General features: G+C 34.5%; 1 protein-coding gene across 7 annotated transcripts in view; it reads left to right on the plus strand.

The window, feature by feature from the left end:
• Positions 1-27,338, plus strand: part of tenm3 (teneurin transmembrane protein 3) — a 543,864-nt gene that overhangs the window by 206,416 nt on the left and 310,110 nt on the right. For all 7 annotated transcript variants that reach the window (XM_028461276.1, XM_028461268.1, XM_028461285.1 and 4 more), the window contains one exon: positions 999-1,076. The gene's annotated coding sequence lies outside the window, so the exon portion shown is untranslated. The remainder of the gene's footprint in view (positions 1-998; positions 1,077-27,338) is intronic.

Genomic DNA, 27,338 nt, shown 5'->3' on the forward strand with positions numbered 1-27,338 from the left:
CCTGCATGTGAGACTATATTCAGTGTCAGATTGTTTTTCCTGCTTAATTTAACAATACAAAATTCAAGTATTTTAAATAAAATATTGTTTTTTTTTAAATTACCATTTTTAATGGTGAAACGGGAAATGTGAGATTTTTTTAAAAAGAGATTTATTCACCATGCTTCATTTAGATCTTTACCCCATGTATTTTTATTATTTATTCAAAGTTTAAAATATTGCCTAAAAATATCAGGTCTCATTGTATTTGGATAATTTTCATAATTATAGATAATTATAGAACCTGCCATTCAATGACAATGAGTAAGATTCGTGGACAATTAATTAAGGATAATAAACTAAACCTAAAACAAACAAAAAAAAACACACAAAGATTCAGACAGAATAAAAACAAACATTGTCTATTTAGGCTAATAATAATAATAATAATAACAATAACTCATTTTTTATTATTATAATAATAAGAACAACATTATTTGGTTTTATTTTTAGACCAGCATGAATCGTCAGTTTTTGCGTTTTATTTGCACACTTTAAATAGAAAAAAATATCCTCATTAGGCCCGAGCGCCACGAGCTAATGAAGGGCCTCTACAAAGGAAGGGGCGGAGCCTATGCAAACGCCACGTGCCCATCAGTGACCAGGGACCCTTGTCATGTCGGAGGAATGCCTCTGTGCTTTCTGAAATTCTATAGTTTATGGTACTTAAAAAAAGGGGGAAACATTGTTATTGGGTTGGGTTATTATTATTATTCTTTCTTTCTATACTGTATACTGTACTATGTGTATATATATATATATACTGTATATATATACTGTATATATATATATATAGGTTTTTCTGACAGATGTGTCCACAGGAGCTGAAAAAAACATTATATTATCCAATGTGTGATGTAATCATTTTACTTCAGCTGCAGGAATATGTTGAGTGCTTGCACGTGATTGGCTGACTTCACTATAGTGTGTGTGTGTGTGTGTGTGTGTGTGTGTTTCAGAGTTTTCCAGTGCACGTTGGTCCCTCAAAGCTGTGACTGCTCCGTTATTAAAGAGAACCCAGCTTTACACAGACACAGGTGAGACACTCTCCCACCCTCACACCGTAGCGTACAGAACCCACGGCGCCACAGGTGGCCCCACCCACCCAGGTGCTCTTTATCCAATAACCAGCTGAAGCAAAGCTTTGAGTCAAAGCTTTTTAGCCAATCAGAGGCTTGTACCCCACATGTCGACCCTCGAGGTGCGTCCAAATAGTTCCTCCTATCTCCTTTCCTTTTTGGGGAAATAATACATTATTTCAGGAAAATTGAGATTCAAAATGACTTCAGTCATGTGACAAACTCATGGGAAAATTGTAATCCTCCAAATATTGTGGACTATATGGGAGAGCTGAAATATCTACGACTGAATTATTTTATACAATCATTTTGGTCTTTTTAACTTTCTGCTGGGGGCCGTATTGGATGGTCTGAAAATGTATTTGTTTGATCAGAGGGTCACATGATCAACATTCATGTCAGCATTAGTATAATGAGTGATCATTAATACAGGAAACAACAGAGTTTTTATAGTCATTTTGTGTGTTTTTCTGTCATTCTGTGTATTTTTATGTTTGTCTTACTCATTGTGAGGCATTTTGTGCATTTCTGTTGTCCTTTTGTGTATTTTTCCTGTAAAATATATGTTTTTTGGAGTCATATATATATTATGTATTATGTATATATATATTAAATGGCCCATCCAGTTTTTTTTTTGGGGGGGGCACCCACAATCAAAATAATCAGCACTGGCTCACAGTGCTGATTACATTAGAACGTGGAACTCAAAACAGATGCAAATTAGCATATCTGTTAACTCTGGTGCATTTACAATATGTAATTTTTTTTTTTAATATTTGTTCATCAATATGCAATAAAATAAAATAAATACAATAAAAGCTGGGTTTTTTTTATCATAAAGCCTTCAAACTTTCTTTTGCACTTTGTAATTAATTAATCTTTGTCTTCACTTTAACTGTGACTGTATATTGAAAATCAACTGTTTCTGCCTCTTTAAAACATGTTTTACAAACATGAGGAGGAATGCAGTAAAAACCTCACCCACACAGCAAAATATGCTTCAAAAGACGTTTAAATAAACATTTAAAATACTTTGAAAAGACGTTTTTACCACACGACTAAACAACGTCAATATTTGGTAGAAAAGTGAAAAGTGAAAAGCCGTAGTTTTCTGGTCGTAGTATTATGCACTCAATATGAATTTAGTTAATTAATTCATTCATTAATTAATTATAAGTGTTATATTTTACCTTCCCAAAGTGTAATACCTAATTAAGGGAACCTTTGTAGTAACTTGTACGAGGATCACATTTGTATTTTTGGTTTATGTTTGTGGGTTGTTATGTTTGAAGTTGTTACAATAACTTTTATTATTAATTTTTGGCTAATTTGGTCCAAATTAACCAAAATAAAAGAATGAATAAGTTGTTGAGCTACTTATCATAAATGAGAAGTCATATTTCCAATGATTATTTTTGGGCCAAACTTTGGACCAAAAGTGTTAAATCTAGACATAGTTGGACGATCCAATGATAACTACATTTCTACGACTATATTTGGGCTAAAATTAGACGTAGTTGGACGGCGACACATCCTGGTACACACTCATTAAAATAACTGTTAAAACTCGCTCTAATGGAACAATTCCAACTGTTTCTGAAAGCAACATGTTGGGCTTTACTGACAAACATTACGTACTGTAATCACGTGTAATAGTTGCTATAAAATTACATTTAGAAACAAAGAAAAAAATAGTTTTTTACATTCTAAATTTTATATATTTGTTGAAAAAACCTGTTATTCATGTAAAACGTTTTCTTTCTAGTAAATCTCAAAAAATCTATTTAGTTTGTGTTTTTCATCATTTTAAACTGAAAATAACCCCCCCCCAAAAAAAAAACAGGACATTGAATATTTTATAGACAAACTGAGCAAAGTAAATGAATAAAAAAATAATGCGGAAATGTTAATAATGATAATTATTATTATTGATAATACAGGTGTTAAAGGGTTAATAATAATAATAATAATAATAATAATAATAATAATAATACATTTTATTTGTAATGCCCTTTACATTTGATGCCAAACCTCAAAGTGCTACATGATTAAAACAATACAACACAACATATATTAAAAGACACAACTTAACTGTTAAAATACGTTTCTAACAATCCAATTTCAACAACTTTATTGGGGCTAAATTTGGACCAATTTTGATGGTAAAAAAACAAACTATTTTAACAAAACGACCAGATTTAGCTCAAAAAAAGAATGTCTAAATGATGTTGTGTGTTTGGTGGGAAACAATGAAGAATAATGTGAGTTTTTTAAAGCGTCTCCTTCACGTGAGGGATTTCCTCTGCGTATATGAATCATATTTCTCAGAGTGCCTGTAAGCCTTAATCTACTCATCTCCGCACGCTTCCTGTCTGAGGTTATCCCTGAGAAAATAAGAGTTGATTTAACTGCACGAAGATGTTTCTGTGGGTCCATAAAAATCCATAAGAGAAGAAGAAGAAACTGACAAAAAAATTGAAGTAATCAATTAAAGATTGTTGCTTTTAATCACTGACCTGGTTCGTTATTTCTAAACTTTTGACATTAGCATTGGTCCATCAGGGAGAGAGAAAAGTCTTTGTGTGTTTTTTTTTGTTTTTGTTTTTTTTAAAAGACTGAATTTCTATTGGACGATGGTTTGATCATGAAAAGCTCGTCACGTTAATGTGGTCAGAATTAGCATTTAGAAGGTCAGATGAATTCCCTGGTTTACTAAACTCCAGCTCTGCAGATATGGATTAAAAACCCAACAATAAATAAACACCTTGAGGGCAAACACAGAATAATTAATGTGAATATTATTCCAGCCCTGGATAATAAAGTTAATCCAGTGCTTAACGTCAGAATGAAACGCAGCGTTCTGCGACTCAACGGGGAAATAAGAACCTTTTTATTCTGAAACAATCTGCCTTTATTAACACACATATATTTACCAGTAGGGTGTTCCATAAAGGAGGCTTAACAAACTCTGAGTCTATCCATAAACTCTGGGTCAACATACCCCACGATGGTAAACTCTGTGTATCTGATTCCTTTAAAGCTGGTATGAAGTGGGTTAATCAACCCTGAGTATGTAAACCTTGGGTTACTGACGGGCACACGCGCGATAAAAAGCCATCATCAATGGATCAGAGAATACTCAAACTGCCATGACAACCAAACGGAAGAGAGTGATTTATTCACCGTAATGGTGAAATAAGCTGGTGTTTTATGAATATGATCCTGTTCTAAAGGTGTGTTCAGTCTTCAGTGATTATAGTGGCTTAAATCACCTGTAATTAGTCACACTTTTTGATCACTTCATCACTTTATCTCTTCAGTGACGTGACGAGCGGTGAATAATATGAATAAAATGTGTCTGAGGAGACGTGTCAGCAGCATAGGATGTCTGCATAGAGAGTCCTCCTGTTACACTGGATATAAACACAGTAACTGCTGCTTCATATCACATCATTTATATTGATTTTTAATGTAATATTGTCGACAGAATCATCTCAACGTCCTAAAAATGTCATAAAAAAATACTAAAGCGGGATATGAACCCACGACCCATCGCTTTCAAGAGCAGTGTCACACTTCACTGTCATCATACCTTCAAAGATGTGTGATCTACAGATTTAACTGTATAATAATATAAAACAACAATTGAGCCTAAAAAGTGTATTAATTTAAATGATCATCTCCTCCTTTATATTATCTACAGGTTTTTATTCAGTGAACTTTACTACAGACGTCAGTAGATGTTTTAATGTAGATCAACCTCTCAGTGTGTTTCACTTAATGATCTACATCTACAATGTTAGAAAGAAAACTACCGTTATCGCAAAAAAAAAAAAAAAAAAAAAAAAAAAAAACATAATCAACACAACATTAGTAATGATGTGAACACGTCTGTGGTGTGTGATGTTACTAATGTGTTTCAGAGAAAAGTGTTAAGGTTCATTAAGTGTTCAGGTGGGCGGAGCCAGGTAGAAACCCAGGGTTTCTTTGATAAAACCTGTCAGTGACCAGGTTTAGTTCATGGACAATGTTACCATGGTAACATACTCAGAGAAGAACATACCTCACGTTTAGGAATGAGATACTCAGAGTTTGAACATAACCTGTTTTATGGCATAAACCTCTGGACTCCTGCAATGTGTTTAGCTACCGACAGGGGGCGTGGCCACAGGGGCGTGTTACAGGTCATCTCTGGAAGCTGATTGGACGGCTCAGGTGTTAACGCATGTGATTATAAAATACATAACTCGTATTTTTTACCTTTAAGCAGATTTTTAAAGATATTTTTGATCTAATGACATTATAACATGATTTAATATGAATACAGAACTTTTATTTATGTCTTATTGCTGTTTGTTTCACGATATCCCACACACTTCGGTCTCAGAAAATTCAGAATTTTTTTACCTTATTTATTTAATATTCACACTGCAAAATTATAGTTTGGTCTAGTTAATACTTTTAGAGATATGGATAATTGTGTCCTTATTTTTCTTCCATTTTCAGCTTCCATAAAAACTCTTTGTTGTTTCCTGTGTTAACAATCCGTGTATCATTCATTCATTAGTTTTTCATTATGTAACAAAAACATGAAAAACAAAAAAATCACTCATTATTTGATATTTGTTTCCAAAACCAAAATGAAAAAACAGAAAACGCCTTGTTTTTCAAATTCAAGCTCTTTTGCTTCGGTACAGAAAACAAAAAACGGTAAACTAACACCTTTATTCATTTTCTCCATTACGATTGGTCAAAGTACGTGACCTGGAAGTGAAGCGTTACACATTCAGAGATATCTTTATCTCTGCAACACTTAAGAGTCTCTAAATCCTCCTAAATGTCCGTGAGGAGGTTCTGTGTCCAACACCAGCTAAAGCTAAAAGGACACGTTTCTGATGCACAGTTGGAAGCAGCGATCTTGTCATGCAGAACTGCCGTTAGCATAGCCGTTAGCGTCGGATGAGAGTAACTTCTGGGTCGCGGTCTTTGGCCAATCTGTAATGGAGAAAATGGATAAAGGTGTTAGTTTTCCGTTTTTTGTTTTCTGTACCGAAGCAAAAGATCTTGAATTTGAAAAACAAGGCGTTTTCTGTTTTTTCATTTTGGTTTTGGAAACAAATATCAAATAATGAGTGATTTTTTTTAATTTTTTCATGTTTTTGTTGCATAATGAAAAATGAATGAACGAATGATTCACGGATTGTTAACGCTCAGACAGTTATTATTCTTGTTTTATTTTTTTTCCTTGTCTGCACATGATGTCAAAGGTCAACACTACAAGAAGTGCAATCATTATGAGACAGCAATGCATGTTTTGTTATTGCAATAAAATAAATTAATTTATTTTATTGCTTAATTGTGACCATCACCAGCCCTCCCTAAGGAAGGGTAAGAAACCTTTTATTATAGGAAGGATGTAAAAAGGGAGAGCAGTGTTACACCTAGGTGGAGGGGGAGGGGAGCAGGGGGGAGAGACTCAAGGTAGGAAATAGAAAGGGTGGGGAAGAATAGATAGTTATTATTCTAAATGATGACATAAATGTTAATAATGTGGCCTTTGGATCAAACAAACACATTTTACTGTTATTAGCCAGATACCGTCAAGAAACTTAGAAATATTTTCTGAACAATTTGAGCCCATTTTTTTTTTTTTTTCTACTATTTTTCTACAACTTCACCAAACTCATCATATTTTAACCTGTTTTTGAAACCACCAAATAAGTCCAAAATAACAGATACACAAACTCAGGGTATTTGGAAGTTTCAGGTCGAACAGACACCGGATCGGGGAGAAATTTGCTACACACACACACACACACACACACAGACCTTTCTTGCTTTATAGATAGATAGATAGATAGATAGATAGATAGATAGATAGATAGATAGGTAGGTAGGTAGGTAGGTAGGTAGGTAGGTAGGTAGGTAGATAGATAGATAGATAGATAGATAGATAGATAGATAGGTAGGTAGGTAGGTAGGTAGGTAGGTAGGTAGGTAGGTAGGTAGGTAGATAGGTAGGTAGGTAGGTAGGTAGATAGATAGATAGATAGATAGATAGATAGATAGATAGATAGATAGATAGATAGATAGATAGATAGATAGATAGATAGATAGATAGATAGATAGATAGATAGATAGATAGATAGATAGATCTATAGATAGATAGATAGATAGATAGATAGATAGATAGATAGATAGATAGATAGATAGATAGATAGGTAGATAGGTAGGTAGGTAGATAGATAGATAGATAGATAGATAGATAGATAGATAGGTAGGTAGGTAGGTAGGTAGGTAGGTAGGTAGGTAGGTAGATAGATAGATAGATAGATAGATAGATAGATAGATAGATAGATAGATAGATAGATAGATAGATAGATAGATAGATAGGTAGATAGGTAGGTAGGTAGATAGATAGATAGATAGATAGATAGATAGATAGATAGATAGATAGATAGATAGATAGATAGATAGATAGGTAGGTAGGTAGGTAGATAGATAGATAGATAGATAGATAGATAGATAGATAGATAGATAGATAGATCTATAGATAGATAGATAGATAGATAGATAGATTGTACATGATATGAGTGATATTTTGCACAATAGGTGTTCCTACTTGTCCTTTGGGTCTTCAATAAACTACTTAGCATATGTCTCAGCTCCCTGTAATGTGATCAGCTTAGAGCTATGAACATAGACTGTTCACGTCACTAATGATTAGTTTGGGTCCAAAATAAAAATGAAGAAGTTCCATAAAGAAAAATAGTTTTACATTCTAAGAAAATAGAACATTTACACTATAAATTAAAACAGAAATCAGATTTTTTTTTTCTTACATTCCCACATGCAGTTATGGGCCAATAAAAATAGTAAAAAAGTTTAAAAAAGAAATAACTTTGTGACTATTTAGAGGAGCTGACATGTCCACCAGATAGGATGTATAGCAGATCTTTTTCTATATTCTGAGAGAGTGGGTGGAGCTTATTACTATACCATATTTACCTTTCTATGTGATGGAGTTACAGACGTATTGGAAGATGAACATGGAAGATAAATAAGGACACACCCCCCTCACTACATTATCCATATCTCTAACAGTATTGATCAAACTAAACATTTACATTGTGGCTATTGAATAATTAAGGAACATTTGTTGAAATGACCCGTATATATTTAATACTGCTGCTATAACCACATTTCCCTCCTCTGGAACTAATAAAACATTCTCTTATTTCAGTCTTTTTATCAAAAGGCTACAACGTTTAAAAAATACGGACCCCCTGAAGGAGTCTTTGTCACCCTTGAGTCACAGAAACCAAGTAGTCCACATTAAAATGCAACCGCAAGAAAGATTAAATTACTGAAATTACAGTTCTTATTTTTGTCCTTTGACAACAGGAGTGGAGTTTTTCTGCAGTCATTACCTTCCTTTCAGTGTGAATACATGCATAATAAAGAGCTGATTCATCCTACGGGGAGTCGCTGCTCCGCTGCTTTCTACATCATTTACTTAGAAAAGGTTTCACAGCTCAACAAATGATTCCTGGATCAATGAAGCATTCCACAGCAGGGTTATGGTCAATTCTAATTGTAATTAAAAAAATCTGCCGCTGTTGTAATGGTATTTAATTGTAATTGAGTTTAGATGATCAACTTTGTAATTGTTATTGGCGTGAAAATTGGATAAAAAATGTCAAATATAATTTAACGCTAAACTGTGGAACCATATCACAGTTTTATGTACAGTTCTACACATACAGTATGTAGTTAATCATTTTTAAAATATGTTTCATATCAAGCTTTCCCACATTTTATAATTAAAATATATATAAATCTCGGGCTATACTGACACAAAAACAGCTCAGACGCCCACACCAAAAATATTAAAACCTATATTTTCATTGATTATGAAAACTAACAAAATAATCAATAGATAGGATATAAATTAGATGAGAGATATTAGTTTTTAGTGTATTTTACAGCTGATTTAGGACATGTTAGCATTAGAGATGCTAACAGAAAGCTAACACAAGAGGAAGGTTGACTTTTATTAGGTTATTTATTTCAGGCTCAGTAATTGTAAATCATTGTAATTGAACTTTAGTAATTGAGATTGTAAATGCAATTGACTTTCTGAGGATAAGAAATAATTATAATATAATTGCAATTGGAAATAATGCTGTTTAGGTAGAGGATGTTTTTATTCTTTTGATTTACATGAATACGTTTTAGAATTTCTAAATAAAGAGAAAAATTACACAATTTAATTCGTTTATTTCCTTATTTTTTTGCAAGAAAAAAACGACGTATTTATTATGAAAAGGTTGCACTGTAACGTGAAACTAAGATGTAGAAAAAAACTAGTTTTTAAACTAATTGGGATTTGCAATATTGATCATCTACTGCACTATCTTCTTATTATTATTATTATTGTATTCTTATTTTATTCATTATTATTATTACTATTATTATTATCTTGTTATTTTTATTTAGTTTGCACATATTAGTCTAACTACTCTTATATTTATGTTTATACTTCTTTTTTCTTTTTCTTTTTCTTTTTTCTTTATTTTATTTATTTTTCTTTATTCTAGTTGATTGTTATTATTTAACGTTATACTACCTGAGAGAGCACAGGTCACCAAAAGAAATTCCTCGTGTGTATTCATTCACCCCTGGCCAATAAAGTTGATTCTGATTCTGATTCTGATTCTGATTCTGATCTCCTTAATCAAATCACTAATAATAAAGATATTTACTTCAAATTTAATCAAAATCCATTTGAGCTATTTGACTGTTTACAGACAAACAAATATTACATTGTTAATATAGAACTAATATTATATTGAAATATGAAATATTACAATTAAAAATTATATTATTGTTAATATAAATAGCTTTAAGAGATTTTTCTTCATCTTTTCATTAATATCCTGATTTTAACTAATCACACACACACACACTATTATTATTATTATTATTATTATTATTATTATTATTATTATTATTATTATTATACGAGAAGTTTAGTTATGTAACGTTATATAAAACATTCTATTTTAACAATAAATTGAATTTTATGGTTTAAAATTATTCAAAAAGTATTTCAAATTTGTGTTGCTTTTTTAAATTTGTGCACATATTTTGTTACATTATTTTGTTAGGATGGTGAAAAAAAGATTTATCTAAATTGTATTAAAATAATAGAAGTAGAAAGAGTCTCCTAAGACAATATGAACATAGTGATTAGTGTTTATTCATTTTTTTTTTATTTTGTTGTTGAGAGTTAGACACCTGTGAGTTCATGTGTTATTTATTCTTGTCTATTTTTAATAATGCTATTATATCATTAGTTAGTATAAACTTCACAGACCATTTTTTTAATATTTGTAATGAGCAGTAATTTAATAATTTATCTTCTCCTCTTCTTTTCTGCACATTGAATAATAACAAATTGTGACTTTCACCATGACAGGATGAAAATAAATTAAATGAAAATTATTGATGATTATGAGTCGGTTAATATATTTTTGAAATTGTAATATAAACCATGTTATTTAAAATGAAGAGAAAAATAAATGAATTTGAATTTTTCAATGACATTTAAATGATCAAAGAACAGGATGTAAATCAGACTTCATAGTGATGTAAACTGTTTATCACCACAACACAGCTGATTAGTTACTGTAACTACAGGATGGATACCGACACAAATTTGGGGATTTATTCCGTGATTATCGGGCCATTTTACAACTTCCTTTGTCCTATTTTTGCCTTTTTTTAGGTTTTAACTTCCTTTTCAAAATAAATATCCCTTTATTTCTATTTTTGCAAGTTCTTTTTGACACTATTATCCAATTTTTGTCCTTTCTTTAACCGTTTTTGCCACATTTCATTCAAATAAGTTCCTTTTGCCCAATAAATACCACCTGTTTTCATTTTTTCTACATTTTGTCTCTTTTTGTTCCACTATTGTTTGCCACATGTTGCTCATTTAAGCAACTCTTTGCCATTATATTTCTCCTGTTTCTTCTTTTTTGCTCATTTTTTGCCACTCTTGACTGCTTTTGCCTCATTTTTGCCCATTTTCGACATTTTAGCTCCTTTTGCCAATAAATATTCATTTCTAAAAAGTTTTTACACTTTTTCCAAGTGGTTTATGACACTTTTATTGATTTTTTTTTTTTTTTGTCCTTTCTTTAAGCATTTTTGCCACATTTCATACAAATAAGCTTTAGCTTTTGATCAATAAATATCTTTCTTTTCCGATAAATACAGATTCATTTTTTCCTACATTTTGCCTGTTTTTCACTATTATTTGCCACATTTTACCCATTTAAGCTACTTTTAACTATTACATACCACCCATTTCCTTTTTTTTTGCCACTCTTGATTGTTTTTGGCCCGTATTAGTCCCTTTTTCACTCTTTTCTTGCCACATTTTTGGACCATTTTATGCCACCTGTTACACATTTTTTGTCACTTTACTGGAAGGATCATAGGGCAGGATGTACAGTATGAATCAGTCTCTATAGTGACACCACAGTGGTTAGTGTAACTGTTTATCAGCTGATTAGTTACTGTAACTGGAGGATGGATGACCCTAACGGCACCGTACGGGTGGGGTTCAGACAGATATGTAGAAGTGGTGTTGGGTCACATGGTGTGGTTAGCGTGCAGAGGAATAACTACATGGATTATCATCATCTTTCATACATGGATTATATTAATACATCCCATGGGTCTCTTGTGTGCACTGGGCCCCTGTTTGTGTTTCACGTTGTCTTGTTACTTGTGCGCTGATCTGATGTTGACATTAACATGTTTATTAATAAAATTGGTGTTTACCACTAAAACAAATGTAAATATGTCATTTCTTAGAGAAAAAAAAGAGGTTTTCACTGTTGGGTCAGAGTCTGACGAGAAAATGCAGCTTGCTCCGCCTCTCCAACTGTGACACGTTATTTATTTACTCTCCGTTCATGTGACTGTTTACTGTAAGACTGGTGCACATGCCTCTGCGTACATCTGTGGAACCATACAGTAGTTTAGTCCACTGTGCTGTACTGAGATTATTTTACAATCTCAGTACGTGACTGCTACGTACTGAGATGTACCCGTGCTGGAATAGCCGTGCACACAGATTACTGTACTGATTTAAAAAAATGCTTAAAACATCACATCAGTCGATAAAAAATTGACCAATGATGAAAAAAATATGATTGTCATGATCATATTTATATTAATACAACAGCTTATTATTGTAAAGTTACACTCAGTTAACTGTTATTTATTTTAATGTATATTATAATCATGTTTTTTTGGAAAATAAATGACCCTAAGATGAAGCCGTCTATCATTTCTTTATGGCGTTAGAACCTCTCCTGCCTCGTATATACTGTATATATAGAACAGTTGTACATTTTTCTCCAGGAAAAGGATCCGTTCAGCACTCGTCAAATAACATTAGCTTTGAAATTGAATTTTCAACCTCAGCACGGCGGAAGTAGCAAAAATTCATTTTCTGGTAGTGTGCATGCTCATAATCGATCTCAGTACGAGGTCAAGTCAGACCGTGACACAGGTATTGGGACGCGTCTCCAAGTCGTGGAGAACGCACACCAGCGTCTGCAGAACTATGCGGTAAATCTGACCCAGAACAGCAGAACAAAGTGTATCAAAATGTGTTGGAGGCAATCGTTAGAAACGTGTAGTGTTGTGTTCAAGACCACACTATCTGAAACCAAGACTTACCCAAGACCAGAATGCACCGAGACCAAGACAAGACCAAGACTTCCAGGAGCCGAGACCGAGTCAAGACCATAAACATTTTTTTTAATTTAAAAAAAATATATAAATAAATAAACTTATGACAAGGTTCGACAGTTAAATAACATTCTCTCTTTAATTTCAGTTTCTTTTAAATACATTTGATGGACAAAAAAGGCTGACATAAAAACAATATTTTTATGTCAGCTGAATGTACAGCAAGTGTTTAAAAGTATTTCTGCTAAGACATAACATGACTGGTCACCTACACACCACAGTGTTTCCTCTTTGCTTTTACAAATGTATTATTTATGGTTCGTGAAACCAAATTTCACAACCAACAAGTTAGCGGACATGTTTAGCTCCGCCTCTCTCTCCTGCTTGTGTATGTGTCACACACGTCACTCAGTCACATTAAGGAAGGTTGTGGTCATTATACAGGGTGGATTAAATAATGAATAAAGGATTGTTTTATCCCGTTCTCCTTGTTATTATCACATTATATAAAAGTTTGAAAATAGCAGGAATTAGTGCTGGTCTCCAACGGTCTTGAGGGAAAATCCCGAGTCCGAGACGTGACCGAGTCCTTTAAAACTTGGTCTCAAGACCAAGACCGGTCTGGACTACTACAACACTAGAAATGTGTGTGAACTCACGCTTCATCAACCGTTAGCATTAAAAGACTTAATATGAATGTTTATTTTTTCACAAATCCCGCCCTATGCTCCTTTGAAAGAGAAGTGTAATAATTCAGCAGCTGACTGAAACAAGAGTGGAGAATCTGATCGATAACGGTTAATAATAGAAAATGTGAAGTATCTGAATCAGAACCAAACTGTCCTGCACGTGCTTTTTTCCTTTGTTTTTTTTTTAGTGTGTATCACATCCAACATCAGTGTGTGGATGAGACGGAGCTATTAACAGCGTCTCGTTAGCAGATCCATGATTAGGATGTTAATGAACAATTAAAAAGTGAAGCACTGATTGCTTGAATTGCATGTGTGACGTACAGTGCATACGGAAAGTATTCACATGTTACAGGATTATTCCAAAAGGGATTCAATTCATTTTTTTCCTCAAAGTTCTACACATAATACTCCATAATGACAACATGAAAAATATTTTTTTAATCGTTTACAAATTTATTAGAAATAAAGAATGAAAATATAACATGTACATAAGTATTCACAGCCTTTGCTCAGTACTTTGTTGTGGTACCTTTGGCAGTAATTACGGCCTCAAGTCTTTAGGAATATGAAGCCACAAGCTTGGTACATCTATCTCTGGACACTTTGGTCCATTCCTCTTTACAGAACCTCTGGAGCTCCATCAGGTTGGATGGGGAGCGTCGGTGCACAGTCATCTTCAGATCCTCCAGAGATGCTCAATGGGATTCAAGTCTGGGCTCTGGGCCACTCTAGAACATTCACAGAGCTGTACTGAAGCCACTCCTTCCATATCTTGGCTGTGTGCTTAGGGTCGTTGTCCTGTTGAAAGATAAACCATCGCCCCAGTCTGAGGTCAAGAACGTTCTGGACCAGGTTTTCTTCCAGGATGTTTCTATACATTACTGCATTCATTTTTCCCTCAATCTTGACGAGTCTACCAGTTCCTGCTGCTGAAAAACATCCCCACAGCATGATGCTGCCACCACCATGCTTCACTGTAGGGATGGTATTGGCCAGGTGATGAGTGGTGCCTGGTGTCCTCCAAACAACGCTTGGCATTCACACCAAAGAGTTCAATCTTTGTCTCATCAGACCATAGAATTTTGTTTCTCATGGTCTGAGAGTCTTTCAGGTGCCTTTTGGTAAACTCCAGGTGGGCTGTCATGTGCCTTTTACTAAGGAGTGGCTTCCGTCTGGTCACTCTACCATACAGGCCTGATTGGTGGAGTGCTGCAGTGATGGTCGTCCTGCTGGAAGGTTCTCCTCTCTCCACAGAGGAACCCTGGAGCTCTGTCAGCGTGACCATCGGGTTGTTAGTCACCTCCCTCACTAAAGCCCTTCTTCCCCGATCACTCAGTTTAGAGGGACGACCAGCTCTAGGAAGAGTCCTGGTGGTTACAAACTTCTTCCATTTATGGATGATGGAGGTCACTGTGCTCATTGGGACCTTTAAAGCAGCAGAAATGTTTCTGTACACTTCCCCAGACCTGTGCCTTGAGACAATCCTGTCTCAGAGGTCTATAGACAACTTCATGTTTGTTTAGTGGTCTGACATACACTGTTATCTGTGGGACCTTCTATAGACGGGTGTGTGCCTTTCCAAATCATGTCCAATCAACTGAATGTACCACAGGTGGACTCCAGTTAGGCTGTAGAAACATCTCAAGGATGATCAGTGGAAACAGAATGCACCTCAGATCCATTTGGAGATTGATCTCAAAGGCTGTGAATACTTACTGTATGCACGGTGATAAAACTGCTCCAGGCTTTTTGTTTTTTTTACACAGTAAAAAACTGACTGTAGGATAGAGTTGGTCAAATAAACAGCAACTAAATACTCTCATACTGGACTAAAGTAGGGTTTTAAGGTACTGGTTGTTTACTTGTTAAAGACTATTTGGTAAAAAAAAACCAGGGCTGGGACTTTAACGCATTAATTGTGATTAAATATTACAGAACAATAACGTACTGAAAAAATTACGCAGTCAGTTGCTATTTGTTTTTTCACTTCAAACAATGCGGAGTTCCCAGTATACCATAATAGTGATGCACAGAGCACAACACAAGAAACAGGAGAACCAGAGTCGTTGCTGAGTTCATTTTAGTTTATAATAAAAACACTGGATGGAAAAATAAAGCCACATTATGTGAAAATTGTTAGAGAAATACTTTATTATCACATTAACAAAATGTACAAAAACTGATCAATACACAACATTGACAATGAAAAACCAAACAGAAATAAAACTAAAAGCTAAATAAATCAGAGGTCACGCAAAGGACAAACATCCATGAATTTAAATGTTTTTAACTGTTTGTTTGTTTGTTTTTAAAGTGACAAAAATGTCTTTGTTTTTAATTATCTGCTTTTATGTACAAAAGAAAAAAGTCTCAGAATGAACATCACAAAAACAACATTTACCCACAACAATATTCAGCTTCTGAAATAAAAAAAACAAATACGCACCCACAATGTAGTGAGGGGGTGTGTCCTTATTTATCTTCCATGTTCATCTTCCAATATATCTGTAACTCCATCACATAGAAAGGTAAATATGGTATAGTAATAAGCTCCACCTACTCTCTCAGAATATAGAAATAGATCTGCTATACATCCTATTTATCTGGTGGACATGTCAGCTCCTCTACATAATCACAAAGTCAGTGTGTGTTTGGGTCTGGAACATGTTTGGGTCTGGAACATGTTTGGGTCTTCAGTAAACAACCTGTAATGTGATCAGCTTAGAGCTATGAACATAGACTGTTCACATCACTAATGATTAGTCACAGATATACATTGGTTCTAGACTCACACGCTCTGGAAATATGAAGAAAATATATATTTTTTTACTATTACTATTTTTACTATTGATCTTTAACTGCATGTGGGAATGAAAGAAAATAATTAATCTCTAATTTAATTTATAATATAAATCAATGATTCTCGTATTTTTTTGCCTCTTGTCCCACTTTTACTTATTTCTGAATCCTAGCCCCCCCTTTGTCCGACTACGACATTTTGCTTATAAAACTATGTAAAAACATCTATAGATCATAATGATGGAATGAATGAGTGATAACACACATTCTAAAGAATCTCATTTAGTAAATAAGTGCAAATAAACAGTATTTTGGTTCATGACCTCATTTTAATATCAAGAATTTCTGGCAACCCCAAAGACATAAAGGTAGAGAACTGATAATTGTCTTTAAACTAAATCAACCTTTTGATAATACATGTATTATTAATAATAAACAGAGCAGATATTACAGTATGAAACAGGTGATAAAGACATGGAAACAGCAAATCTCACCCAAAATAAATCTTTTCTTGAGAACGATAGAGCAAACTTTAGATGATGAAAAAATAACATAAAAAATTAGTGATAACTTGCAAAAAAAAAAAAAAAAATGAATAAATAAATAATAAATTTTTTTCTCTCATTGTTTTCTTTATTTGTTATGCTCTGTTTTGGTCTGTTTTTTGTTATAAAACAATTTGTTTGTTAATTAATGCAATAAAGTAAGTGTAAGTGTGTGGACCATTTGTTAAATTAACATAGAATGACCTGATTGGAAACTGTATTTAGAACTCATTTATAATAATAATTGTCTTTAAATAATTATTTTTGAATCTAGTCTATAGTTACCATCCACCACATGTCAGTCAGCGTCCAATGGGAGCTCTTTGTTTGCTGGTGTCTTTATTTGGCCTTAAAGCGACGGTGACAGCTTGAAGTGAGCCTGTCAGGAGCCACATTCCAGCCTTTTAGCCCAGCGGAGCATAGCCAAAGCACTGCGTTGGTGTTCATGGATGGATTGGTGGATTGAATCTGAATTATGTGCAGTGAAACGCCAGCTGGATTTACGGCGTTCACTCAATTCCAGAGGATTTCCTCCTGAACGGAGCCGTGGTTGTAGTTGTAGCCGCTATGCGTCCTGGGATGTGATGCTCATTGAACCGCGTTAATGGCTCTGTCAGATGGGAATCCAGCAAACGCAGGTCGCCAACACGTCGTGTCCTAAGCTGAAATAATAAACGACTCGGTGGATCCAGATCAACTCTGCTGCTCTAATTAGCCCCCGGCGTCAGGGGCCCAGACTGGTGCACGTGGGCCTGTCATTGGTCCCTGTGGTTCACAGCAGAAAGGGACACACACACACACACACACACACACTTACTCTCATAAATAAACAGAAAAAGAAACCAGATCATTTAGAGCAGGGGCGTCAAACTGGGGGGCCAAACACGGAGCAGTCTGACCTTAAGTGACACAGATTCAACATTAATGTGCCCTGGTTTGCTCTTCCAGTATAAATGATATATAAATTATAAACTATGTGAGTATATCTGTACCTGCAAGAACTTCACTTAAATTACCTTGATTTTGGGATATTGGGGAAATTTCATGAAATATTGTTTTTATTTTATTTTATTTTTTTATTCATTTTTTTCATTTCATTTTTATTTATTTATTTATTTTTTAAAAGTTGAATCTTTTTTATTTATTTAAATTTAAAGTTATTTTTTATTTTTCATGAAGAAAATTGAGGAAAATTTGCCAGATTATTGGAAAAATTATTGTAGAGTTTAATTTCATTTTTTTAATAGAGAGCCTGAGATACAGTATCTACAACTGAATTAGTTGGTCATTTACAAAAAGGTTTCATGTTTTTCTTTAATTTTTACTTTCTCGAACGGGCCGAATTTGAAGCTCCAAAAGGCCAGATTTGGCCCCCGGGCCTTAAGTTTGACACGTGAATTAGAGAGTGTTAACCTATACAAAGCACCAGAACTCCTTTTCTATCTCCATTAATAACCATAGAGTAGGTCAGTGGTTCTCAACCTTTATCAGCCCACGACCCTCCAAAATAATGGTCCCAGAGAACGGTGACCCTCCAAAATAAAGGTCTCAGAGAGCAGGGACCGCCACTGTAGCTGAAGGTGGTTGAACACAGACATGAACATTGAAGAACAGTCATGTGGAGACAGGACCATCTATAAGGGGGAATAAAGGAGAGATTTTTGGGGTCCATCCATAAAGTCAGTAAAATGATGGTCTATTGTTCTATGAATCTGTGATAACCACATTTATTTATTCATCTGAATAATGTTTATTATTATTATAGTCATCTTAAAGATGGAAATCATGGTTTTAATCACTTCTCGAGCACTGCTGAGGTGCCTTTGTGCAAGACACAGAACCCCAACACTGCTCCCTTCATTGTAAAGTGACTTTGAGTACCCAGAAAATATATAAAATGTATGTATAACAATAATAATAATAACAAATAAAATGGGTTAAAAGTGACCAAAAATGGTGGAAAAGGTGGTTAAATGGGGTTTTGCAAATTAGAGTGGGCAAAAATGGACAGAAGTGGTAAAAGACATTAAAATATGATGTAAAAGTGTCAGAAATGTAGCAAAAATACATTAAAAGGAGCAAAAATATGGTAAGAAAAAGTGATGAAAAGAAAAATTTTACTTGAAACTCCACGTTCCCCTTTCTCTCATGCTGAAGCACACACACACACACAGACACACACAAACACGCCCACACACACACACACACGCAGACACACACACGAATAAGACAGTGAATATGAATCATTGTGTAAATCACCAAATAATTCAGTTGTAAATTGTTGTTAAAAGAACTTGAAATTTTTCCAAAATTCTGCATTTTTTCTCAAATTATTCCACAAAATCTGCCCTTTTTACAAAAATAAATTGGTAAAAAAAATGAATAAATCAAAGGACATTTAAATATTTGTCACTTATTGTTGATGTCTTCCATACTTTATGTTTAGTGTATAACTGGTAGTGCTACTTTGGGCACATTAATACATTAATACAGAAAATGTTTGTTTTCTTGCCTCAAACTTGTGGCCCACTTCAGATTGAACTACCATGAGTTTGACGCTCCTGTTCTAGGTCATTAGGTCGTGTTTACTGGGTTTCTGAGTTGAGGAAACTGGACTTCAACGTTTTGTTTGAAGACGTTTCACCTCATCCAAGAGGCTTCTTTAATTCTGGAAATTGCTAAATCTGAAAATGTCGAGTAAATGATACATGACATTACATTTCAATACTAGGAAAAAGCAGCAAGTGCATAAAAAACTAAACAGACATTATATTCTATTCTATTTTGGTTTGCCCCACATGTAACATTTGCCTGTTTCAATCATTGCTTTGGTAATGTAGTCGAGCATTTGATCAAATCCCATTGGAGCGGCCGTCGGGTTATTACGAGCCTCCTGGAAAATGATTTCCCCACGGCTTTACGACACCAACAACTGTGTGGTTTCTCTCTGTGTGTTTGAGAGTCACAGCTCACTGTCTACAACCAATCTATCAAAGGAATATCACCTGATCAAAGGCTCGCTGTAGGCTCCACCCCCGCCCCACCCTCCGTCTCAATCACCTCAAAGTATCAATTACGATTACGGTGACCAGTAATTTTTGCCAATTGCAATTAAGATTACAATTACTATTTTCCAACTGATTGTCAATTACATTCTCAATTACTAAAGTTCAATTAAAATGAATCCCAATTACTGAGCCTTTAATAATGAACTTTTATTAAACATAGCCTTCCTCATATGTTAGCTTTCTGTTAGCATCTCTAATGCTAACGGGTCAGTTTGACCCATTTCTTAAATCAGCTGTAAAATACATTAAAAAATATTATCTATTATCTAATTAATTTATCATCTATCTCCTTGTTAGGCTTCCTAATCAATAAATATATTGGTATTAATATTTATGGTGTGGACATCTGAGCCTTTTTTCTGTCACTATACACATAGATTTAAATAAGTTCATGTGAAACATATTTTAATAATTATTAATTACATTTGTGTGAGACGTAGAAGTGTAACATGGTTCCACTGGTTTGCGTTGAATTAAATCATAAATGACAGTTGTTATTGCGTTTCCATGACGATTACAATTACAAAGTCAATTATCTGAACTCAATAACAATTCAATTACTGTAAGACAGACGTGGGCAACTGGCGGCCCGGGGGCCACATGCGGCCCTCGCTCTAATTTTGAGCGTCCCCTGAAGTAAAGGCACAACATGAGTTAGACACAAAATTACAGAAATTTACAGTAAACAACATAAATACACAAAATGAACGGCAAAAAAAAAAAAAACAACAAATGAAAGAGAAATTATAAAATTTTCGACAGCAAAAATACACAAAAAATGTCCCTAAAATCACTAAATGACAACAAAAATACACTATTTGACTTATAACACACAAATCAACAACAACAATAAAGAAATGAGAGGAAAATACGCTAAATGCCCTAAAAACACACAAGACAACGACAGAAAGCGCAAAATGAGAGTGTGTGTGTGTGTGTGTGTGTGTGTGTGTGTGTGCGCGTGTGTGTAACTGCTGGCTGTGATCACTGATAACCTTTCTCAAACACCCTTCCAGTGTGTGTTGGTCCAGATGCTGAAACCAGATGCTTTCCTTCAGACTGTAGGCGCCTGAGATAGTGACAGAGAACGGACACTCACAAGGTTATCACGTTCCACTTTAGCAACACACACACACACACACACTGCTCCAATATCTCAGGTAACAGTTTCACTTTAAGATGTATCACTTTAATGAAAGTCAGGACGTGAAAGTGATAAAATCAGCTCTGGGTTCAGTGTGTGGAATGGTAGAGGGAGTTGCTTCTCTTCTTTCTGTACAGTTTCAGCTGATGAATCAGCCTGGGATTCTAAATAAAAATACACACACACACACACAGCAGTGAGAGATCCATAAATTGTTAATGTGACTGTAATTGAAGGGTGAGGTGTTGTTGTGGGAACAGGGCAGTGGTTGCCGTGACAACCTCGGGGGTCACGGGGGGTTACGTTCAGCTGTCGTCTTTGATGCCATCAGGGAGGGGTGGTGGGAGTGTCTTTGATGTCTGTGTAAAATATTTTCTGCATCCAATGTGAAAGTGAAGGACGTTTGTGTTTTTTTAATAATTTATTTTTTTACAAAAACACAATATTTGAATTGTTATTGGACAAAGTTTTAGCTGATTTGATTTATTGTGTGTACTGTATTTTCCAGGCTATTGAACGCACTTCTTTATTGACTACATTTCAATGATTTAGCAATTTTCCAAGAATAATCCACATAAAGGCCTGATCGGCCAATCAGAACGGGCAGGTAGGAGAACTGCTGACTCATGTTTGGTTTGCAAAAAGCTGAGAAAAATGTGACATTTTTTTTTGTTGCTTTATTCAATTCAATTCAACTTTATTTGTATAGTGCAATTTACAACAAAGTCATCTCAATGCGCTTATCAAAATATAAAATTCATAATAAGAAAGAAAAAAACCCAACAAGATCCACATAAACAAGCATTTAGTGACAGTGGGAAGAAACTTCTTTTAACAGGAATAAATCTCTGTTAGAACCAGGTTCAGAGGTGGCAGCCATCTGCGTGGACTGGTTGTGGTTAGTGGACAGAAGGACCAACAGAACAGGATAGAGAGATAGAACATCAGAGTGTTCCAGACTAGTTGAGCCGTGAACCACAGATCAGGAAGTGACATCATCAGCTTCACCTGAAACAGAGCAGAGAGAGAAGGACGAGGAGAAGACACTGACTGCAGATAAACATGAAACATTATTATCAAGTCATTATGTGTTGGCCTTGGGCCTCACTCCTAGTGTCTAGTCAGCACTTATTATAAAGGTGATCAATCTCTTCCTGTTTATTGGTAAGATAACAGCGACTCTAAGGTCTGTAAATGTGACCGTTTATAGACGAGCTCATGTTATGTTATGTTATGTTATGTTATGTTATGTTATGTTATGTTATGTTATGTTATGTTATGTTATGTTATGTTATGTTATGTTATGATTCAGTCCTGTTTATGCAGACTATAAATCATAACCACTGACATTAGAATTTTAAAATGCACTGCTGCCACCTTCAGGACACAGTTGGTCACTTCATCAACAAAGAAGCTTTATATTCACAGTAAAAATCTCAATTGACGAGTTTTCTCGTCAATGGCACTGAGTGAGTTAAGATCTCAATATTTTTCCTGATAATGGTGATTTATTTATTTTTTTCAATATATTTTTACAAGAAAAACAATAATGGGTCAAAGTCAGTGGTGAAAAATGCCACAAAGACCATTTTATTAATCACTAGCAGAACTATATCAATATTTTGTACCACTTTTGACTTTTTCCTTCATTAAGGCTGAACTGTGTGATTAAATTTTGTCCTATAATTTAACCACATTAAGGACGTTGTCCCTTTAAGAATGTCAGCTGAGCTGCTGCGCAGCGGAGCAGCGAGTTAAAAATGTTAGAAAAGAGAAACACATTCACTCTTTGCTCAAACGTATCTCAGTGTTTCCACTCTTAGAACTGATGGAGTTTAACATAGAACATACGAACATCTGCACTGAGCCTCTGACAGACAGCGCTAGCTACTCAAACTCTGCACTGGGAGGGCGGGAGTGTTAGCGGAGCGTATTTCAATTCAATTCAAGTCAACTTTATTTGTATAACACTAATTACACCACACTTCTGTGCTGATTGAGCTCTGATTCTTCGGTGTGTGTCTGTGCTGCTGATATGAGCCTGACTAATAAATTGTGTGATTTGGTAGAGAAAAAAAACTGTCTATGTGCTGTGTATGGGCCATAGACATATGACACAGACACGGCACCGCACGGGATAAAATGTGCACTTCTACAATCTCCTTGATTTGGCAGATCGTCTTCATCTTTTGATCTAATATCGTCAAAACGCACACTTTTACCTGAAAGCATCTTAAATGTTAGCCTACTAAAAAACTAGCTTAATTGTCCCGCTTAGTCCTGAGCGGTTGACCTCCGCACTGGACTTCACTGACTGGCGATTATGTGACGTAATGTTAAGATAAACAACGTCACTATTTTTTGTTAATTATTAAATACTGCTTTATTAACACTGAAATAAATTGTAGAAAGGATATTGGTTAATTTGTATTTATTTTATATTTGATTTATTTGGCCCCTCCTACCAATCAGGCCCTTTGCGTTCATCTCGCTCTGATCCAGACTGATACAGCGCTTTCTTCATCCGTCTGATTTCTGCAGAGATCACGTAGAGTCAGAATACAGACCCGTTCACTTTTAAACACACTAAATGTTTTATTTGGCAACTTTGTGCTTTTTATTGGTTATTTTTTTTAGAAACTGGCTGATTTTTACTGTATCCAGGATGTTCTGATCTCTGCTCCGTCTCCTTACGCCACTTTCTCCATCATTCTCAGAGTCTTCTGAACAAACCGTACGCAATGATTTAATAACTTCATACTTTCTTTCTATTACAAACTGATCAGAATTATTCAGAGGGAGCGTGAACAATTTCATGTAAATCATTTCATTGGTTCACCTTAACGGTAATTTCACTGGTCTAATGCAGGGGTCTGCAACCTGCGGCTCTGGAGCCTCATGTGGCTCTTTGACTCTTGACAATGGCTCCCTGTAGTTTTCAGAAAAAATATTAGATAAGGAATTGTTATTTCTTACAGAGGGTATTGATGATTAATGACATTAACTTCAAATAAATTTATGATAAAACCATTTGTTAACCTGAAAATAAATCACAACATCCTATTCCACTTCCTGCAACATCTACAAACCGTCAACTTTTCTCTGCACCTGTGACTAACTTAACGTTTTAAATCCCTGGTAAGATAACTAACAAAAATACTATTCTTCATGAAAATGATTGATATGTTGTTATTTTTTGTAGCCCTTCAAATGCATTAACTGTTTACATAACATTATTCAATATTATCTTAACTGTGTATATTTTTACACACACTGTTGTCTTCATTGCAAAGGTATTTTTTTAGGACTTTAATCCAGGTGAGATTAGACAAAATGGCTCTTTAAAGAGTAATAGTTGCAGACTGCTTGTCTAATGTGATGGCGCTCGTTTTTTTTGGTGTCATGAAACTCGTAAAACCGGGAAAAAATCTACAAATGAACCGTTTAAGCCTCAGGGTTCAAAGCGTAGCAACAAAGTAGCGACTTATAGTCCGTAAATTATCCTTGGGGTCAATTTGACCTCATTCAATGTTTATCATTCAAAAAATAAGAGTTTACCTTTTTTTGCTTCATATCTCATGACTTCTCCTAATTTGATGAGTACATCTGGTTTAGCATAAAATGATCATGATGATATTTTTTCAATGTGCTGAACACATATTGCACACATTGGTGTTCCTCAGGGGTCAATTTGACCCCAAGCTGTTTTAGCTGTGTGTGACCTTACATCACCACACCTGTAGGGGGAGATGTGATACTTTTGAGTAGATACATGACATGGAGGGGGGGGGGGGGGGGGGGGGGACAATATTCTCATGAGAACATATATCAATATGGTTAATTTAGTGAAAGTCATGAATGTGAATTAGAAAATATTTGGATGAAAGATTTCTAAGATCCACTAACTCTAAAACTGAAAGTTTGACCTGAAGGTGGCGCTGCAGGAAAGGTCAAAGGTCATATCATCACCACAACCAATAAGGTTCATACTCTAGTGGTCATTAATGTAGTCAGTAAATATGAGAAGATTTAGATGAAAACTATTCAAGATAAATGAATTTTATTGTAAAAGTTTGTCCTGATGGTGGCGGTAGAGAACAGGTCATGGTTTGGATTATCAAGAGATTATTTATGGATTCAACAAATAAACAAAGTGTCTGACACAAAAACTTGGTCAACAATTTTCTGAAACTCATTTTCTGGAGGCAAAAATCCTCTGGGGTCAGATTAAAATATGTTAATATGACGGTTAAACCAATGTTTTTGTCCTGAATGACTTTTAAAAACAGATCAAACAGCACAGAGCTCCATCATGAAAGTAAACTAACATACAGACCAAACTGTGTGATTTTAATCTTATTCATTGAGAAGTTTGATGGAAAACATCAACATCACCTGCCAGTAACGAGATGCACAATAAGAGCCGTTAAAATCCTCCCATTCTCCCAATTAATTTAGATTTATTCCCATAAAAATCTTTATGCTTCTTCAGTCATAAGACATTAAGACATAATGTTGAATAAATCAACCTGATTATCTCTGTGTTACTGAGAGTAAAAGAAATGATTGTATCACAGGAACTGAATTTGTCAACTTTAAAACTGATCTTTGACAACTTTATCACAAAAACATGTGATTATATCTGATCTGAGGGTCACATGATCAACATTTAGAATAATGACCAATCAGAGCACGAACACAGGAAACTACAAAGGCTGTGTTGATTTAGTCATTTTGTAGTTTTGTACATTTCTGCTATTTTTTAAGTTAAAGTTTTGTAATATTTTTAGTTTGTACGTCTGTTGGCAGGATTACATCAAATGCATTCAACATTTTCTGTGTTTGGAGTCGTTTTGTTTATATTTGTTATTTTGTGTATTTTTGTTCTCGTTTTTGAGGGTTTTTTGTGTTTTTTAAGTTATTTTGTTTATTTTTGTTGTCGCGTTGTGTGTGTTTTCTGTGTCATGTTGTGTTTATTTCTTATTCTGTGTATTTTTCTGTTATTGCCAAATGTATAGTTATTTTTTGTATTTTTGTTCTGGTTTTTTCAGGGGTTTTCATGTGTATTTTTCAAGTTATTTTATAGATTTTTGTTGTTGCTTTGTGTGTTTTCTGTGTCATTTTGTGTGTAATTGTTACTTTGATTATTTTTGTTGTTGTTTTGTATATTTTTCAGATATTTCTGTCCATATATGCATAATCATCTTGTGTGTTTTTGGAGTAATGTTGTGTGTTTTTATTTAGTTTTTTTGAGTGGATTTTTGTTGTCACTTTGTGTGTGTTTTTGTTGTCATTTTGTGTATTTCTGTTGTTGTTTTGTACATTTTTCTGTTTTTTATATTTATATTTGTAGTCGTCTTGTGTGTTTTGTGAGTATTTTTGTTTGCCTTTTGGTTTATTTTTTCAATGTATTACATTTTTTTGTGTGTTAGTTATTTTGTTTATTTTTGTTGTTTTTTGTGTGTGTTTGGTGTTATTTTGTGTATTTTTTGTAATTTTGTGTTTTCCTCTTGTCATTTTGTATATTTTTCTATTATTTTTGTCCATATGTTATGTACAGTATGTCATCTTGTGTGTTTTTGGACTAATTTTGTGTATTTTTGTTTGCGTTTTGTGTATTTCTTTGTAACTTTGGGTGTTTGGTGGGGATTTTGTCTCATGTATGGTTGTGTTGTTAGATGATGGCTGTGTGTGTAATCTTGTCATTTCTTTAGAGCGATGTTTGAATCCTGTTCATATCTTTATATGATTGAACTTGTTGCGCTGAAGTATTTTTCATATTCAAAAGAGACACTTTTCTAAAACGCTTTGCAGCCATTTCACTTTCTATGAAAAATAAAAAGGATTATTGTGTAAAATATGTATTCAGATTTAAATATTTCCTTTTAGTTTATTATTGTAATGATCAAATGTACGTTGTGATGGGTAAACGACAGATTTAAACCAATAGAAATGAGCTGCAGATTTGAAGTGTTGTTGTTTAATAAATGAGTGACGTTGGGTCTGAACAAATGAACAGGTAGTTCATCTGTGTCAGATGTAGTAGTGAAGCAGTGATCAGGAGGTAGCATTGAAGGATGGACAGATGGATGGTTGGAAGATTAGGAGATCAGCAGAGATACAGTGGGAGGGGGTGTGGGAGCCATTCCTCACACACCTCTCACTCATAAATATGGAAAAGGAACAGCATGGCTAAGCCA

This window comes from Gouania willdenowi, chromosome 1 (assembly GCF_900634775.1).
Source record: "Gouania willdenowi chromosome 1, fGouWil2.1, whole genome shotgun sequence".
Taxonomy (NCBI): Eukaryota; Metazoa; Chordata; class Actinopteri; order Blenniiformes; family Gobiesocidae; genus Gouania; species Gouania willdenowi.